The sequence below is a fragment of the Pelophylax lessonae genome (genome assembly GCF_965119305.1).
Source record: "Pelophylax lessonae genome assembly, chromosome: 9".
NCBI classification, from domain to species: Eukaryota; Metazoa; Chordata; class Amphibia; order Anura; family Ranidae; genus Pelophylax; species Pelophylax lessonae.
The window spans coordinates 155,561,489-155,580,085 of record NC_138776.1 but is presented as its reverse complement, the minus strand read 5'-3'; the positions used below and the strand labels follow the sequence as shown (position 1 = coordinate 155,580,085).

The 18,597-nt window shown below is 40.6% G+C and overlaps 1 protein-coding gene across 4 annotated transcripts in view; it reads left to right on the top strand.

Moving 5' to 3' along the window:
- ZSWIM8 (zinc finger SWIM-type containing 8) overlaps positions 1–18,597 on the top strand; it is a 177,317-nt gene that overhangs the window by 36,754 nt on the left and 121,966 nt on the right. The gene's annotated exons all lie outside the window — the stretch shown is intronic.

The following is an 18,597-nucleotide window of genomic DNA, read 5'->3' as shown; positions in this document are numbered from 1 at the left end:
ATATATATATATATATATATATATATATATATATATATATATATATATTATAGTATGTGTAAACCTTATCCAATAAAAAATACAATTTCTTCTTAGATTTTGGCCAAAATTTATTCTTCTACTTCTCCCTATACAGTGCCTTGAAAAAGTACTTCTAACCCTTGCAAATTCTCCACATTTTGTCAGGTTACAACAAAAATGTAAATGTGTATTTTATCGGATATGTATGTCATAGACCAACACAAAGTGGCACATAATTGTGAAGTAGAATGAAAATGATAAATGGTTTTCAAAATGTTTTACAAATATGTGAAAGGGGTGGCATGCATTTGTATTCAGCCCCCTTTTTCTGCTACCCCTAACTAAAATCTTGTGGAACCAATTGCCTTCAGAAGTCATACATTCATAACCAAATCAACCAGCACAAATTCACCAAAACCCCATACAGATATATATGTACACACAACACAAGTGCAGCGCAACCAATAAAACACCATAGATATAATTGTGAATAGATACCCAAGAAGGACAGGGTAGGTAAATGAATCTTTAAGCCATAAAAGTTCATAGAGCGCCCAAAACAGTCCATAGTTATCCACATGAATGAAGAGGGATTCTGAGGTGAATCAGACAGATTGCTCGCTCACCTTAAATATCGGACCTCTGAGTAAACACAAGGTCAGATACGCTTGTCCTATTCAGAGAAATGAGTAAATGATGCAGCTGCGCTGTCTTGGCTCCTGATCTCAACACGGATACATAGTAGGGATAGACCGATTATCGGCAAGGCCGATATATCGAGGGCCGATATACACCTTCACCGATATATGGGTTTCGGCCCTGGAACTGGCCGATATTGCCGATATTTTTGTGACATCATTCTGCCGCCTTAGGCCGCCTCCCTTGCCTTGGACAGCCTCGTCTGGAGTCGGGAGTAGTCTTGTGGGAGTGTATCACATCACAGCCATACACCCACCCACAGCAGTCCGGTGCCAGCCAGCCACCCACATGCACAGGCCCTGTATCAGCCAGCCACCCACATGCACAGGCCCTGTATCAGCCACCCACCCACATCCACAGGCCCTGTATCAGCCAGCCACCCACCCACAGGCCCTGTATCAGCCAGCCACCCACCCACAGGCCCTGTATCAGCCAGCCAGCCACCCACAGGCCCTGTATCAGCCAGCCAGCCACCCACAGGCCCTGTATCAGCCAGCCACCCACAGGCCCTGTATCAGCCAGCCAGCCACCCACAGGCCCTTTATCAGCCAGCCAGCCACCCACAGGCCCTGTATCAGCCAGCCACCCACAGGCCCTGTATCAGCCAGCCACCCACAGGCCCTGTATCAGCCAGCCACCCACAGGCCCTGTATCAGCCAGCCAGCCACAGGCCTTGTATCAGCCAGCCAGCCAGCCACAGGCCCTGTATCAGCCAGCCACCCACAGGCCCTGTATCAGCCAGCCATCCACAGGCCCTGTATCAGCCAGCCAGCCACAGGCCCTGTATCAGCGAGCCAGCCAGCCAGCCAGCCACCCACAGGCCCTGTATCGGCCAGCCAGCCACCCACAGGCCCTGTATCGGCCAGCCAGCCACCCACAGGCCCTGTATCGGCCAGCCAGCCACCCACAGGCCCTGTATCAGCCAGCCAGCCAGCCACCCACAGGCCCTGTATCAGCCAGCCAGCCACCCACAGGCCCTGTATCAGCCAGCCACCCACAGGCCCTGTATCAGCCAGCCAGCCACCCACAGGCCCTGTATCAGCCAGCCAGCCTAATTTTAGCTAAAAATACCCCCGGGACAGTCAGGCCTAGTACATTCCGTAATGGATAGCCTCTGAACTAGCCTCCTGGGTCACACTTACCTGTAAGAAGAAATACTTACCTTGAAAAGTTCTTCTCCAGCGCTGCCATCTCAGGTGTGGGCAGCTGAAGCCGCAGTGTCCCTCTTCGTGTCCTCTTCCGTGACGTTGGAGTCCCACAATGCACTGCACCGGCCTCGCTCGTCACTTCCGGTGCAGGCGCGGCATCCCTGCACAGCTCCCGGGCATGCCCAGAAGCTGTTTAGCAGGGAATACTGCGCTTGCACCGGAAGTGACGAGCGGGGCCAGTGCAGTGCATTGACTCCTGGGAGCGATGACGTTCGGCTCCCAGGAGTCATCGCAAACCGGAAGTGACGGCACGGGCCGCAGGCTCCAGAGGGAGGAAGTGGAAGGAAGGCGAGTATATATTTTTTCTATAATAAGGTAAGTGACAAAAAAAAAAAAAAAATGCCAGTATCCATTTCTTTTGCAGGTTGCACTCGGATGGCCCAAAATAGATTTTTTTGATTTTGAGGCCGGAACTCCGCTTTAAGTACTGTTGAAATGCTGTGATTATCTGAAGGTCATCCTTGACATTTGCACATACTAATTCTTTTTAATTGTGTATGAAGGTGCCAAAATACTTCCTAACCTCTGTGTAAGTTCAGGCAGCAGCTAGTTGAAGATATTTCCAGGGAGTATGCCTTTACAACACTTTGGCTGCATTGTTTGATACAATACCAAGCCAAAATATATTGTGTCCGGTAGGCTCTGTTCACAGCAAGATGTCGTGTTAAGGTATGTTGGGTGAAAATGGAATATGCTGCATTTAAATGTAATGCAATACAGCACATCATAGCTTGCTGCAACACATGTTAAGGAAAATTTTTTTTTTTTTATTTTAGCTCTTTTTGTAAACAAATAAAAATGCGCATCAGTGTGACGCATACAAAAAAAAAAATTCATATCAAGGTGGTACGGTATAAAATATACAGTACGGTACAAAAAGAACTGATGTTAGTGCATGGAAATGTGAAATGGTGGGATTTCAGGATAGGCTGGCCATACATGTTCAATTTTCTGTTAGATTTACCAAAAACCATATAATATGAGGTCAAAACTAAACAATGCTTTCAATTGTATCCCATAAGGCAGGTCTTTGTACTAGAGCTGCACGATTCTGGCCAAAATGAGAATCACAATTTTTTTTGCTTGGAATAAAGATCATGATTCTCTGTGTAACATCTTTTACATTATATAAAAAATTGGGATAACTTTACGGTTTTGTTTTATTTTTTTATTCATTAAAGTGTATTAATTGCGTTTGAAAGACTGCTGCGCAAATACAGTGTGACATAAAAATTTACAACAATCACCATTTTATTCTGCAGGGTCTCTGCTAAAAAAAATATATATATATAAATGTTTGGGGGTTCTAACTACTTTTCTAGGAAAAATAAACTGATTTAACTTGCAAGCAACAAGTGTAGGAAAAAGGTTTAGTCTTTAAGAGGTTAAACTTCCTTCCTCTGGCAGAGGGAAAGAAAAGATACAATGTAATCATTTGTGTTTACAGTTCAGTGGGAGACTAATGCTGATAGGCTTTTGCGGAAGGCTTTTTTTTTTTTTTTTTACAGCTGCTCCCTCATAGCTATGTAAAGAATCGAGCAAGTGTCATGTTAAGATCGTCAGGGGGAGTGAATCGCGATCTCGATTCTGTTACGATTAATCGTGCAGCTCTACTTTGTACTATATAGTTGAAGGTAAATCTACAGAAAATTGTATGTGTGGCCAGCCTAAAGGAGGTTGCGCTTAAATACAGGCATTATAGCAGTAATAACCTTGATTTTAGAAACACTTAGTTTAATAAAGACATGGTAATGTTAAAAGCTGTACATATTTCAATAAGATTTTATAATATTGGTTCACGGACATTTTCGTACAACTCAAAGGGCCAAAGTCATTTCAAATGGATACAAGTACTGTTCATCTGCAGAGCAGTGTCATTTTTAGGCACAACTGATTGGTACGTTTCTTCTATACTGCATCAGTAGAATACCAAGTGCTTGCTGTTCTTCTCCATGCTGTGGGGACCATATGGTGATATCTCTATAAAGCCGGAAGCATTTGCATTTTTGTTTTCTGTTGTTCCATACTAGTGTACTAATTTGAGCTAATGGGTCTGCATGCAGCATGTATAAAAACATACCAGGGGCTTATGTATGATTTTTGCTTTGAAAAAAATCTAGTTCACTTCTGTCATTTCTGCAGTCCATGATAAAAAAAAACACTGATTATAGTTTGCTATAAGCAACAAGAACATTTTTCCTATAGCACACTTTTTGTACATGAGCCCCAAACTATTTATTTATTTATTTTTTTCTGCAATTTGAAAATGCTTGGCAGGCTTTTTATGTGTATATCCCCTATTTATGACCAGGCCATTTTTTTTCTACTAGTAATGGTGGTGATCAGTGACTTATAGCGGCACTGCAATATTGCGGTGGACAAATTGGTATATGGTCACCACTGGGTTTTTTATTTTTTGTACTATAAACGGAAAAAGACCGAAAAAAAAAAACTCAAAAAAAAAAAAACCAATATATTTTACTTTCTGCTGTAAAACATATATCCAAAGAAAGAAAAAAAAAAAAGAAAGAAAATCCAGTCTTTATAAATTTAGGTCCATGAGTATTCTGGTACATATTTTTGGTAAAAAAAAAATCCCAGTAGGCATATGTTGATTGGTTTGTGTGAAAGTTATAGCGTCTACAAACTGGTATATATACTGGTTTTTTTTTTTTTTTTTTTTTACTACTACTAGTAATGGCCGTGCCCAGCGATTTATAGCTTGGCACCTTATCCACCAGTGAACCAGTGACACTAATACCATGATCAGTGCTAAAAATATGCACGGTCATTCTACTAATGATGATGCCTGGGAAGGCGTTCACATCTAGGGTGATCAAGGGGTTATAAATGTGTGCCTAACTGTGCTTGGTGCATTCACTGTGTGCTGTTTTTACTTGGGGATGTGCCATTTTTTTTTTTCCCTGACAATAAAAACCGGCACATCCCCGCTGACAGGACAGAGCTCTGTATTGTTTACTTTCACAGAGCTCTATCCTGCCAGCCTCTTCGCCGATCAGCAAGTGCCAGCAGTCAATCATTGGCTGGGACCTGGTGAACGGCTTGTGCTGTGACTAATCGCAGCACAGCTGGCTTGGCAGTCGCGCGTCCCTGTTACCTGGGCGTGCTAGATCCGGTATTAGATGTGTGGTCCAGCACAGGAGAGCCACTCTGCCGCCATACTTCTATGTGAGGCAGCTGGCATGCGGATACAATATAGCTGAATGTTTAAAGGGTAACTCCACTTTCGTGTGAAAAATAATCAGCAAATAAAGAAAGAACAATATAGCGTATACAATTGCGACACAAATCATATTGTAATTGAATGTTGTTAAAAATTCTTTCCTTTTCAATCTGCAGCTGTTGTAATTTTCTGAAAATGCAATGCAATATGGCTACCTGGAGCTGTTCTTTACACAGAATATGTACTGACCACACCCCAGAAACATAATTTCCTGCTTGTGTGATTGGCTCACCAATTTTCCCAGAAGTCTGCCTATGATACAGTGCCTTGCGAATGTATTCGGCCCCCTTGAACTTTTCGACTTTTTGACACATTTCAGGCTTCAAACATAAAGATATAAAACTGTAATTTTTTGTGAAGAATCAACGAGTGGGACACAATCATGAAGTGGAACGAAATTTATTGGATATTTCAAACTTTGTTAACAAATAAACTGAAAAATTGGGTGTGCAAAATTATTCAGCCCCTTTACTTTCAGTGCAGCAAACTCTCTCCAGAAGTTCAGTGAGGATCTCTGAATGACTAATGAGGTTAAATAGAATCCCCTGTGTAATCAAGTCTCCGTATAAATGCACCTGCACTGTGATAGTCTCAGAAGTCCGTTTAAAACGCAGAGAGATTCATGAAGAACAAGGAACATACCAGGCAGGTCCGAGATACTGTTGTTGAGAAGTTTTAATTTGGATTTGGATACAAAAAGATTTCCCAAGCTTTAAACATCCCAAGGAGCAATGTGCAAGCGATTTTAATATTGAAATGGAAGGAGTATCAGACCACTGCAAATCTACGAAGACCTGGCCGTCCCTCTAAACTTTCAGCTCATACAAGGAGAAGACTGATCAGAGATGCAGCCAAGAGGCCCATGATCACTCTGGATGAACTGCAGAGATCTACAGCTGAGGTGGGAGACTCTGTCCATAGGACAACAATCAGTCATATACTGCACAAATCTGGCCTTTATGGAAGAGTGGCAAGAAGAAAGCCATTTCTTAAAGATATCCATAAAAAGTGTTGTTTAAAGTTTGCCACAAGCCACCTAGGAGACACACCAAACATGTGGAAGAAGGTGCTCTGGTCAGATGAAACCAAAATCAAACTTTTTGGCAACAATGCAAAAGGTTATGTTTGGCGTAAAAGCAACACAGCTCATCGCCCTGAACACACCATCCCCACTGTCAAACATGATGGTGGCAGCATCATGGTTTGGGCCTGCTTTTCTTCAGCAGGGACAGGGAAGATGGTTAAAATTGATGGGAAGATGGATGGAGCCAAATACAGGACCATTCTGGAAGAAAACCTGATGGAGTCTGCGAAAGACCCTAGACTGGGATGGAGATTTGTCTTCCAACAAGACCATGATCCAAAACCTAAAGCAAAATCTACAATGGAACGGTTCATAAATAAACATATTTAGGTGTTAGAATGGCCAAGTCAAAGTCCAGACCTGAATCCAATCGAGAATCTGTGGAAAGAACTGAAAACTGCTGTTCACAAATGCTCTCCATCCAACCTCACTGAGATCAAGCTGTTTTGCAAGGAGGAATGGGCAAAAATTTCAGTCTCTCGATGTGCAAAACTGATAGAGACATACCCCAAGCAACTTACAGCTGTAATTGCAGCAAAATGTGGCGCTACAAAGTATTAAGGGGACTGAATAATTTTGCACGCCCAATTTTTCAGTTTTTTATTAAGTTAAAGTTTGAAATATCCAATAAATTTCGTTCTACTTAATGATTGTGTCCCACTTGTTGATTCTTCACAAAAAATTATAGTTTTATATCTTTATGTTTGAAGCCTGAAATGTGGCAAAAGGTCGCAAAGTTCAAGGGGGCCGAATACTTTTGCAAAGCACTGTACAAGTCAGATTTCTGGCATCCCCGGCAACAAAAATGTCATTTTTGTTGATACTCTCAATAGCAACACGTCTAAAGGGATGCAGACCCAGCAGATGTATTAATTTGAGCCCTGCAGTTGCCACAGCCGATAGATAATTATGAAACCACTCCCATTAGACCCACTCAGCACAGAGGAACAAACAATGATTTCTTCAGAAAAAACAACAGGTAGGAATCTACAACAAAGTTTGTTTAAATCCCTGCAATGTACAGAGATCACTTGGAGGAGAATTTTTTTTTCTCAACAAAAGTGGAGTTACGCTTTAAGTTTTCAGTAGAGCAGGGAAAAGTTAAGCCGCTGCTACTTTTTTTTTGCTGTCAATATATCATTGGGGAACTTTTTATTCACTGTCCCAGAGGCACTTCAGTGGAAGGAAATCTTTCAAAAGTGAGGAGAATCCCCCCCTCTCCTTTTAAACAGTTGTCCACTAAACAAGTGTCTCCATTACCGCTGGTTATGGGGACTAAAATTTGGGATTTTCCCCTCACTTTTATTCTGGATAATCGCCAGTACAATGCATTTTGTTTTTAGGATACGATCCAGAGTTTACAAGAAAAATGAGAATTCTTGGTGAGGGAAGCAGAGCTGAAAATATAGAAAATGTTTTGCTGAAGAACCTGCAAGTGTGAAATCAAAATAGCACAGACCAACAATGTACACAGGGGTCTACAAATTACAAATAGGAGTGACTGTGGTATAAGTTTACATCCTAGTATTGTATCATAAGAAAACATCCAGAGGTGTCCATAAATAGTGTATATTGAGTGTTATTTGTGCAGTTAGAACATCATGAACATGGTGCTCTTTCTTCATTCTCCATATTAGTGAGAGTTTATACAAGCAAGCTGAAAGTAGGGGGATCTCTAGTTTAAGTCCCCATTCACACTAGCGCCACTTGTCAGGCGACTTGGTCGCCTAACAAGTCGCGGTGGGTCGCCTGTCATTGATTAGCACAGGACCCGTTCTAATAGGAGCGACACAAGTCACTCCGACTTAGAAAAAGGGTCCTGTACTACTTTGGGGCGACCTGGAGGCGACTTGCATTGACTTCACAGGTCGCCCCAGCAAGTCGCGTCGCCCCTGTCTGAACGGGGTTTTACCATTGTCTTTGCGCAATGATTACAAACACAGAAACTGCCTAGACCATGTTTGAATGCATAACGGAAACGCATGTGCAAAGGGGAGCAAACTGCCCCACATACAGTATATGCCTGAAGTTATTTTGCATAAATTAAACAAATACCACAGAAATGGGACTAATATGTCTGTCTGTCTATCATAAGTACACATCAATTAAAAGTAACAATCTTTACTATATACATAGGTTAAGACCATGGTTGTTTCATCCAAGGTATAAAAAAATATAATTTAATGTATACAAAGTCAGCAGATTGCAACATCAATCTTTAAAACATCCCAAATGTAATGTTGATATGGTCGGCGTAGTAGGGTCAACGCGTTTCACAGGAACGCTCTTTTGTGTCAACGTCTTGTGACTATACAAAAAATGTAAAGCTCGAAAAACCATCATCCACATGAAAAAAAGTAGTACTGTATTCCCACTCAAGCCCTGGGTGGCCCTGTGGGGGAAGGGACCAAAGCGGCAAGCATACATAGAGTATTCAAGATTAAAGAAACACGGGCTGGCACTTTAAATAGCTTTTAGCCGGGTAGAAAAAGAAGAGTTGTGCTATGCAGGGAGCCGTTCATGTCTAAACATGGAGCCCAGCAGCAAAACACCCTGTATCCATGTATTCAGATGAAACTGAAATGTTTTAAAGATAGGATGATGCTGTAATCTGTTGACCTTGTGTACATTTCAATGAAATGTTTTTTATATCTTGGATGTAACAACCATGGTCTTAACCTTTGTATACAGTAAAGATTGCTACTTTTAACTGATATGTACTTACTTTTGGAGATTAATATAAAGTCCCATTTCTGTGTTTTGGATTATACGTTTAGGGATGATATCTCCTTTGGTATTAATGGATCTAAAGCCTATATGCTTACTTTTATTTTGCATATAGTGCATACCTAAATGTATGTATATTCTATGAGTGGTTTTCTTTGACAGTAAAAGGGTATATTTTAGGGATGCACCAAAATTTCGGCCACCGAAATTTTCGTCCGAAAATGGGCCTATCCCATTTCGGCCGAAAATGGGTTAAAAATGCCGAAATTAATGGCCGCCGTGAGGAAGGAGGGCTCAGTGCAGGTTTGAAAAGTCCTGCCTCTGGCCGGCCGCCCGCCCGACTCTCAATGATGTCCCTACTACGATCTGTGTATGAATGAACTAACACACCGGGCAGGAGGGCGGGGGAGCGGCCGCTAATAGCTATAACTATGTGAGCGCTTCACTTCCCTGTCATGCGGGTATCTCCTCTGACAGGGAAATGAAGCGCTCACATAGTTCTAGCTATTAGCGGCCGCTCGCTCGCCCTCCCGCCCGGTGTGTTAGTTCATTCATGCACAGATCGTAGTAGTAGTGACATCACAGGGAGGCGGGCCGCCGGCCAGAGGCGGGTCTTTTGAAACTGGAAGGACACCGGAGGAGAAGAGTGAGTAGGCGATTGCATCCTTGGGATGGGGAGGGACGCTGAGGCGGGGGGGAGGGTATAATGCCGAGGGGGACGCTGAGGCAGTGGGGGGGGGGGGGGAGCTGAGGCGAGCTTACCAATGGTATTAGTATTATGCAGCATGAGGGGGTTAATTTATTGCCACTGCTGGTCACTGATGCATTAGTGACTGACCAGTGGCAGTTAATTAACCCCTTTGTGCTGCATTAGTGCAACCAGTATCAGTGCAACCAGTGTTAATTAACACTGATACTGGTTGCACTAATGCAGCACAAAGGGGTTAATTAACTGCCACTGGTCGGTCACTAATGCATCAGTGACCAGCAGTGACAATACATTAACCCCCTCATGCTGCATAATACAAATACCATTGGTAATTAACCTCTTGCCAACCCGTGACAGGGTGGCAGCGACGGGTGTACATCGCTGCATGTTTTTGGTGTATGCCCCTCTTCTATCTATTTTTAAATTATTTGAGGGAAAAAGTCATTTCGGTTTTCCGCCAAGGGCATCCTGCATTTTCGGTTTCGGCCCAGAAATTTCATTTCGGTGCATCCCTAGTATATTTTTATGTTAATGGTCAAAGGACAGCAAATATGCTGCTTGACGTCCATGAATGGTGATGTATGTACATCTGGGGATCTATTTATAAAAAGATTACATAACCATTTGCCCAGTGAATCTGCATGTACATTCGTTCAGTACAAGTTAAGTGCAAACAAATGTTCTTTTATTATGGGCAGTAGTAAAGTATCACATAAAGACCAATAGAGGGAGCTGAAAAGCATAGGAAACGGTAGAGGTAATGTATCCACTTGCCGACCACCCTATAGCAATTTTACGGCTACAGGGCGGCCGTGCTGCGCAGGATCACGTATTTTCAATATTATTTTGGTGCAGAGTCACACGACCGCGCAATTGTCAGTTAAAATAACACAGTGTTGTATATCGCCTGGTCGGGGGTAATTCTTCCAGGGGTGAAGTGGATAATTATAACCAATGGATAACTTTGGTTTGCTAATAATTGCTAGCATTTTACTACTGTCCATAGTAAGAACCTTAGTTCAGAAGAAGGTAGTAGCCTAACATTTTGTTTTTTGCCCAATTCGCACAGAATGAATGTGCATGCAGATTCATTGGATGAATGGCTAGGTGAATTGTTTACAAATATATACCACTTGATGTGAAAAAACAAACTCATTTTAGATATTGCTTCTATAAGGCATATTGGAGTATTTATACCAGTGTTAATTTTGGCAGCAAATTTCAATTTAGTTTTAGTCTTAGGACTAAAATGGCATTTTAGTTTTAGTCCCATTTTAGTCTTCTGCAAGTGTTTTAGTTTTAGTCGTATTTAGTCAACTAAAACTCCAGTACATTTTAGTTGACTAAAACGTTCTACATTTTAGTCGACTAAAATGTCCTACATTTTAGTCATCTATAATGGAATGGGTGTAGTTCAATTGTAATTTGTAATGCATTATTTTAGCATTTCTCTACAATTTCCAAACTCATTATATACTACTGCTGGTCCTGGAGTGAAAAATCTAATATGTTATTATTTATGGTATTAAGCTTTGAGCATGCACCAGTGTTAATTTTGGCAGCAAATTTCGACTTAGTTTTAGTTATAGTCTTTTGACTAAAATGCTATTTTAGTTTTAGTCGTATTTTAGTCTTAAGACTTAAATGCCATCTTAGTTTTAGTTGTATTTTAGTCATCTGAATTGTTTTAGTCGTATTTTAGTTGACTAAAATTGTGTTAATTTAGTCGACGAAAACGTTTTAGTCAGTTTTAGTCGATGAAATTAACACTGATTTATACAGGGGACGTTGCAGTAGAATGTAGAACATTAAGCTGAAGGGAAACTTTTGTTCACTGAGGCCTGCTGGGTGTGGGCAGTTGTTGCCCCTTGGCCTGTGACTGCAGTTGACTATTTGTGTCCTGGTGTACAGCTCTGATGGTTAGCTTAGGCTTTTCTTTGGTGATCCTGAAATAATTGTTTCAGTTTTTTTGGTGTATTTCTTTTGTGTTGCTTCTGAAAGGATGTTTTCCTTTCTAAATATATGCTGGGATATTGTTGTAAGGAAGTGGTTAAGGTGGACGTTTGTTAATATTGACCTTATTCCAGCAATAACAAAGTACTACATTTTTAAGTCTTGGCCTGGGTTCTACAGTAATATAAACTGCAGTGACAGTAAACATTGAATTATGCAGACAATGGGCAGTGTTGCCTTAGTCTGAAAGCCGGATCAGACATTTTCACCTTAGGAAATAGCTTTTCTGAGAGGCTTTATAACATTTCCATTCCCCGAGACCTGATTCCAGCTTAGTGAACATTCAGTATCTAAGAGGGCTTTCTGCTTTACCTCTAAATATATTCAGCCCATTTATAAGTTTTGTAAAGTACTAGAAAGATAGCAATGTCTGCAGGATACGTGTATCATTTTCATCCCGCGTCCTCTACTACTTCAAGAAAAGGATTTTACAGTAAGACCAAAATCCCTATTTTCTTTATCATCCATTGAGGGACACAACTTTGTTAAGCAACTTATGGCTCTTAAAAAGCAGTCCATACTAAGGAATGGGCATACCCAAACAACATATGTGCGCTACTTGCTAAGAAAAAAACAGATTCTAAGGACAATAGAAAGCTGCTTGTAGTTCCTTCTGATCGAATATAGCATTTGTGAAGGTGGGACAAGTCGACCTTGTACAACACTGAGAAAGTATGGGCAGAAAACCAGGTTGCAGCCTTACAGATTTAAGATATGGAAGCCTGATGATGAAGAATCTAAGGCACTAGCTGCCCTAGTGGATTGGGTTTTGTTCAGAAAAGTAGATATTTTATCTAGCAACTCATAGATCTGCACAATAACCTGTAAAAAAAATCACTTCTAAATGGTGGATCTAGAAGCCACAGAACCCGACCACTGCACAGCAGGACCATCCCACAAGAGCTGTGGTTTTAGAGATACTCTTATCCATTTGTCTAGCCATTACAATTTGGCCCTTGTCCAAGTCACGTAAATCCATACACTTGCCAATTTTCTTCTGCTTTCAACAAATTGTAGGGACAACACTTGCTGTCTGATATATCCCACCCACTTTCAGGTGCCATTGTCATGACATCAATGTTATTCACTTTACCTGTCAGTGGTCATAATGTTATGGCTGAAGTGTTTTTCTACATATTTATTTCATTTTCAAAAATGTAAAAAAAAAAACCAAACAAAACAAACTGTGATACCTGTATGTCCCCTATGTTCTGCTTTACATACCTCTGACCCTGGACTTTGCCTTACATAGCACTGACCCCTGGACTTTGCCTTACATAGCACTGACCCCTGGACTTTGCCTTACATAGCACTGACCCCTGGACATTGCCTTACTAGCACTGACCCCTGGACATTGCCTTACTAGCACTGACCCCTGGACATTGCCTTACTAGCACTGACCCCTCGACATTGCCTTACTAGCACTGACCCCTGGACATTGCCTTACTAGCACTGACCCCTGGACATTGCCTTACTAGCACTGACCCCTGGACATTGCCTTACTAGCACTGACCCCTGGACATTGCCTTACTAGCACTGACCCCTGGACATTGCCTTACTAGCACTGACCCCTGGACATTGCCTTACTAGCACTGACCCCTGGACATTGCCTTACTAGCACTGACCCCTGGACTCTGCCTTACATACCACTGGCCCCTGGACTCTGCCTTACATACCACTGGCCCCTGGACTCTGCCTTACATACCACTGGCCCCTGGACTCTGCCTTACATACCACTGGCCCCTGGACTCTGCCTTACATACCACTGGCCCCTGGACTCTGCCTTACACACCACTGGCCCCTGGACTCTGCCTTACACACCACTGGCCCCTGGACTCTGCCTTACACACCACTGGCCCCTGGACTCTGCCTTACACACCACTGGCCCTTGTGTACCTCCCTACACATTACCAGCTACTATTTACTTTTTAGCAATGATGTTGAACATTTTCTCCCACTGATAGATGGTGCCAAACCGTGTTCTCCCACCAAATTATGTCAGGCAGTTTTCTCCCACGTACCAATGACACAGGGAATTTTTTTCCCACTCACCAACAATGCCAGCATTTTGCTTCTACTGACCACCAACAGCAGATAATTTTTTCCTCTTCCATTGACCAGTAATGTGACCAAAGTGTTTGCTCTTTCAACAGTTGTTGGTTACTAAGTATATCAGTAATAGTGCAAGGACTGTGGCAAATGTACTGGTGCAGCTCAAAAAAATTGAATATCATCAAAAAGTTAATTTATTTCACTAATTAAGTTCAAAAAGTGAAAATCATATATTCTATATATTCATTACACACAGAGTGATATATTTCAAGCATTTCTTTCTTTTAATTTTGATGATTATGGCTTACAGCTAGTGAAACCCCAATATTCAGTATTGCAGAAAATGAGAATATTACATAAGACCAATAAAAAAAAAAGCATTTTTAATACAGAAATGTTGGCTTCCTGAAAAGTATGTCCGTATACAGTATAGTATACACTCAGTACTTGGTCGGGGCTCCTTTTTGCATGAATTACTGCATTATTTCGGTGTGGCATAGAGGCGATCACCCTTTGGCACTGCTAAAGTGTTATTGAAGCCCAGATTGCTTTGATAGTGGCCTTCAGCTCCTCTGCATTGTTGGGTTTTGGTGTCTCATCTTCCTCTTGACAATACCCCACAGATTCTCTATGGAGTTGAGGTCAGGCAAGTTTGCTGGCCGATCAAGCACAGAAATACCATGATCATTAAACCAGGTATTGGTACTTTTGGCAGTGTGGGCGGTGCCAAGTCCTGCTGGAAAATAAAATCAGCATCTCCATAAAGCTGGTCAGCAGAGGGAAGGATGAAGTGCTCTAGAATTTCCTGGTAGAGGGCTGCGCTGACTTTGGACTTGATAAAGCACAGTGGACCAACACCAGCAGATGACATGGCTCCCAAAATCATAACAGAAAAAGCCGCTCAGGCGAGGCAAAGGCACCCAGGTGCTGGTCGGATCCGCCGTCCAGTGATCAGATATCCAAAGAGAAAGAGTGATCGCACTCAGAGGTAGATAAACTTGAAATGTTTATTCCCATTCGTAAAAAACAACAACGGTGCATCGAACAGACATGGACACGGTTAACGCGTTTCACGACTCTATGGGTCGCTTACTCATAACCAATAATTGGAGATTGGCGAGGAGATCATATAGATGAGCTGGCAAAAAAAGGTCAGCTGAAACAAATTTGGGGGAATGAATTCACACACACCCAAAACTTGACGTAAATACCTTGCACCTGTAGATCACTCGCCTCAAACCAAGTGAGCAAAAGGCAAAATTGAACAACACATAAAAACACACTCTATATCCATACAAAAAGAGAACCTTAATGAAATCACAAAATAATAGAAAACCATAAGAATGTGTATGTGTAACGGTGACATCCCCCATAGAGTACATGGATATGAAAACTCAAATATGAATAAATGTGAATAAATGAGTGTATAAAGTGCTGAAGGGGATTATGGAGTAATGTGGAAATAATCCATATAAAAGTATATAAACGATCATAAGTGTAAAATTATCCATGAACTGTCAAAACATTAAAGGACATTAAAGATAATCGTGAAAAAAGGTTTATACGAATATATATGTAAAAAATGTGTGTATGAATACACAATAAAAAAAATGATACAAAAAAAGTGTGTGTAAAAGTGTGGTATGAAACCCAAGAATAAAAAAAATGTGAAATTAATATATATAGAAAAATTAATTAAATATATATGTGAAAAGGTGTATGATGCAAAATATTTACAATAAAGAATCAATGTATAACTGAAATCATCAATAGCCATTCAGAAAATGATATGAAAATTCTCAAAATGAGAAAAGATTGGGGACAAATTAATATTGTAAAAGAAAAGGGGTTTCAAACAGGAACGTACAACCAAAAATGTCAAAAAATTGATAGATGAAAAAGTCATGATTAACTCACCCATGAACATATAATAAAATACGCTAATAGAAAAAAATTATTGTAAGCGGGGAGAACATGACAGATGGTAGATTCCGTCTGGATTGTCTATGCTTAGAAGAAGAAAAGGGGGGGAAAGGGGAAGAACAAGAATGTTACAACTTTGAAGAAAAAATATACGCATATATGTGATGGATATATATAATGACTCAAATGATTATAAATTGAATGTATGACGAGAATCCGAATGATTTTCTATACATGTACATCAATTAATGTAATCAATAAACCATGGGGAAAGTCACTATCCAACACAAGACAACAAAATTGAAAATAAAATACATACAAAACACAATATAATGGAATAGCCTCTAGTCAGTACATGAATAGATTATCCATCGATATATTATGTAAAGTTATCAAATACCTAAATATTATAGTCATTGTATAAAGTTATTTGTCGTCCTATATTCTTCTATATAGTTAAAACATAAATACTATTAATTTCATTAAATTATAAAATATTAAGTTTCTTTTTAAATTAATGTATATTTATGTTAGTATAATTCTTAAACCCTATTCTTCTAAGAAGCCTAACAGTTGAAAACTATATTTATTTTTTGTAATTGCTGTTTTTATTATTATGAATACTATTTAAAACCCGGGCTGATATATTAAATAGAACCAAAGACTAGAAAGATGATAAAACGTACAGTATAGTCAACACCCACTGGTATATACAGGACCAAATAGATGTCGTGAATACAACAGCTGTAATTCGAGTCCATATATATGCAGATAGAATGGATCGATCGCTATGTGCAAAACCATTTTCTCTGCTTCTCGTCATGTATAATAGAAACTCACTAGTGTAAAAGGGACAAGAAAGATGTCGTAAATACAGCAGCTACAATCTGAGCCCATACACATGCAGATAGAGCAGATCGATTGATGTGTACAAAATCATTTTTTCTGCTTCTCGCCTATAAAAATAATAAATTGTTCTGTTAGCCAGGCGAGAAGGAGAAAGGTGTTGATAAGAAAATGAACACTATTATTCGAGGAATCTTGTAAATTGATATTCCCTGGAAAATGACAAGATTTATAGTCTGGACAAAAATTACTCCTATGGTTTAGAGAATAATAAAATTAATAATCTAGAAAAGGATGCTATCCCTCAAATGTCCACATCTTCATATGTATTTAACCACTTGCCGACCGCCGCAAGTAGATATACTGCGGCGGTCAGCCCCGGCCAGGCAAAGTGACGTGTATATATATACGTCACTAGCCTGTGACCGGCTTGTGAGCCAATAGCGGGCGAGCACGCATCCACCCCGGCTCGTTCACTGAGGACTCCGTTCGTGTGACCGGCGGACCCGATGTCCGCTGGTCACACTGCGATCGTCGGTAGAGAGGGAGAAAGGCAGGCGGCTAATGTAAACAAGCCGCCTGTCATTCTCCCCTGTGTAAAAATGGAGATCAGACGGTTCTACTATGTAGGACCGTTGATCTCTGTTTTTACAGTAGTACCCATGTCCAATCACAGTTAGAAGCACGCCCCTAGGACACACTTAACCCCTCCCTCTCCAATACAGTTAACCCCTTCCCTGCCAGTGTCATTTTTACAGTAACAGTGCATATGTATAGCACTGATTACTGCAGTAATGTCACTGGTAACCCCAAAAGTGTCAAAAATGTCAGTCAAGGGTCCGATCTGTCTGCCGCAATGTCGCAGTACCGCAAAAAAAATCGCAGATCGCCGCCATTACTCGTTAAAAAAAAAACACCAAAAATGACAAATCTTTCCCTTTTGTTAGTAAACGCGATAACTTTTGCGCAAACCAATCAAAATACGCTTTTTGCGATTTTTTTTTTTTTTTTTTTTTTTTTTTTTACCAAACATATGTAGCATAAAACAAATTGGCCGAAAATGTTAAAAAATTTAGATTTTTACTTTTTTTTTTGGGAATTTCATATAAAAAAATATGAAAAATATTGTTATTTTTGCAAAATTTACGCTCTTTTTTTTGTTTACAGCGCATGATCAAAAAATCGCACAGGTGATCAAATACCACCAAAAGAAAGCTCTGTTTGTGGAAAAAAAAGGACGTGAAATTCGTTTAGGTACAGCGTCGCACGACCGCGCAATTGTCCGTTAAAGTCACGCAGTAAAAAATCGCAAAAAACCCCCTGGTCAGGAAGGGGGTAAAATCTTCCGGGGCTTAAGTGGTTAATGCTAAAACCATAGTCAAAAACGACTTATGTACCTCGTGCAGAATAAATATATATAGAGGTGTTGCATGAAAAAAAGTAAAAAGGAAGAAGAAGGGAGGAGGGGGGGGGGGGTGGTGGAGAGAAAGAAGGGGACAGTCACTCATAAAAATGAGTGACGCCCCATTCAAAGTTCAAGCCTGACGGTATATGTGTCTGGAGTTTAAATATCCAGAACACCTCTTTCTTGCACAAGGAACGGAATATATCTCCCCCTCTAATGGGTTTGATGATTTTGTCAATTATTTGAACCTGTACCAGGGAAATATCCCCTCCGTGTTTGTTGTTAAAGTGGCCGGCAACATTTGTTGATTTCAATCCTTTAATATCGCTTATATGTTCCCTAAAACGTTCTTTTAATTTGCGTATGGTTCTACCCACATACTGGATGGAACATTGTTTGCACGTGATGAGATATATGAGGTATTGTATGTTGCAATTGAAAAATCTATCAATGCGATACGATTTATCACATATAGAGGATCTAAATGCATCACTTTGTATAACATGTGGGCAAGTAATGCAGTCCCGCATACCGCATTTGTAATTACCTCTGCAGTGCAACCAAGTGGGAGATATAGTCTTTTTTTAGAGGAAAAATAGCTAGGTGAAAGAGTTGCCTAGGGTGATAGCTCTTTTAGCCACTATATTAACACCATCTTTTAGTATA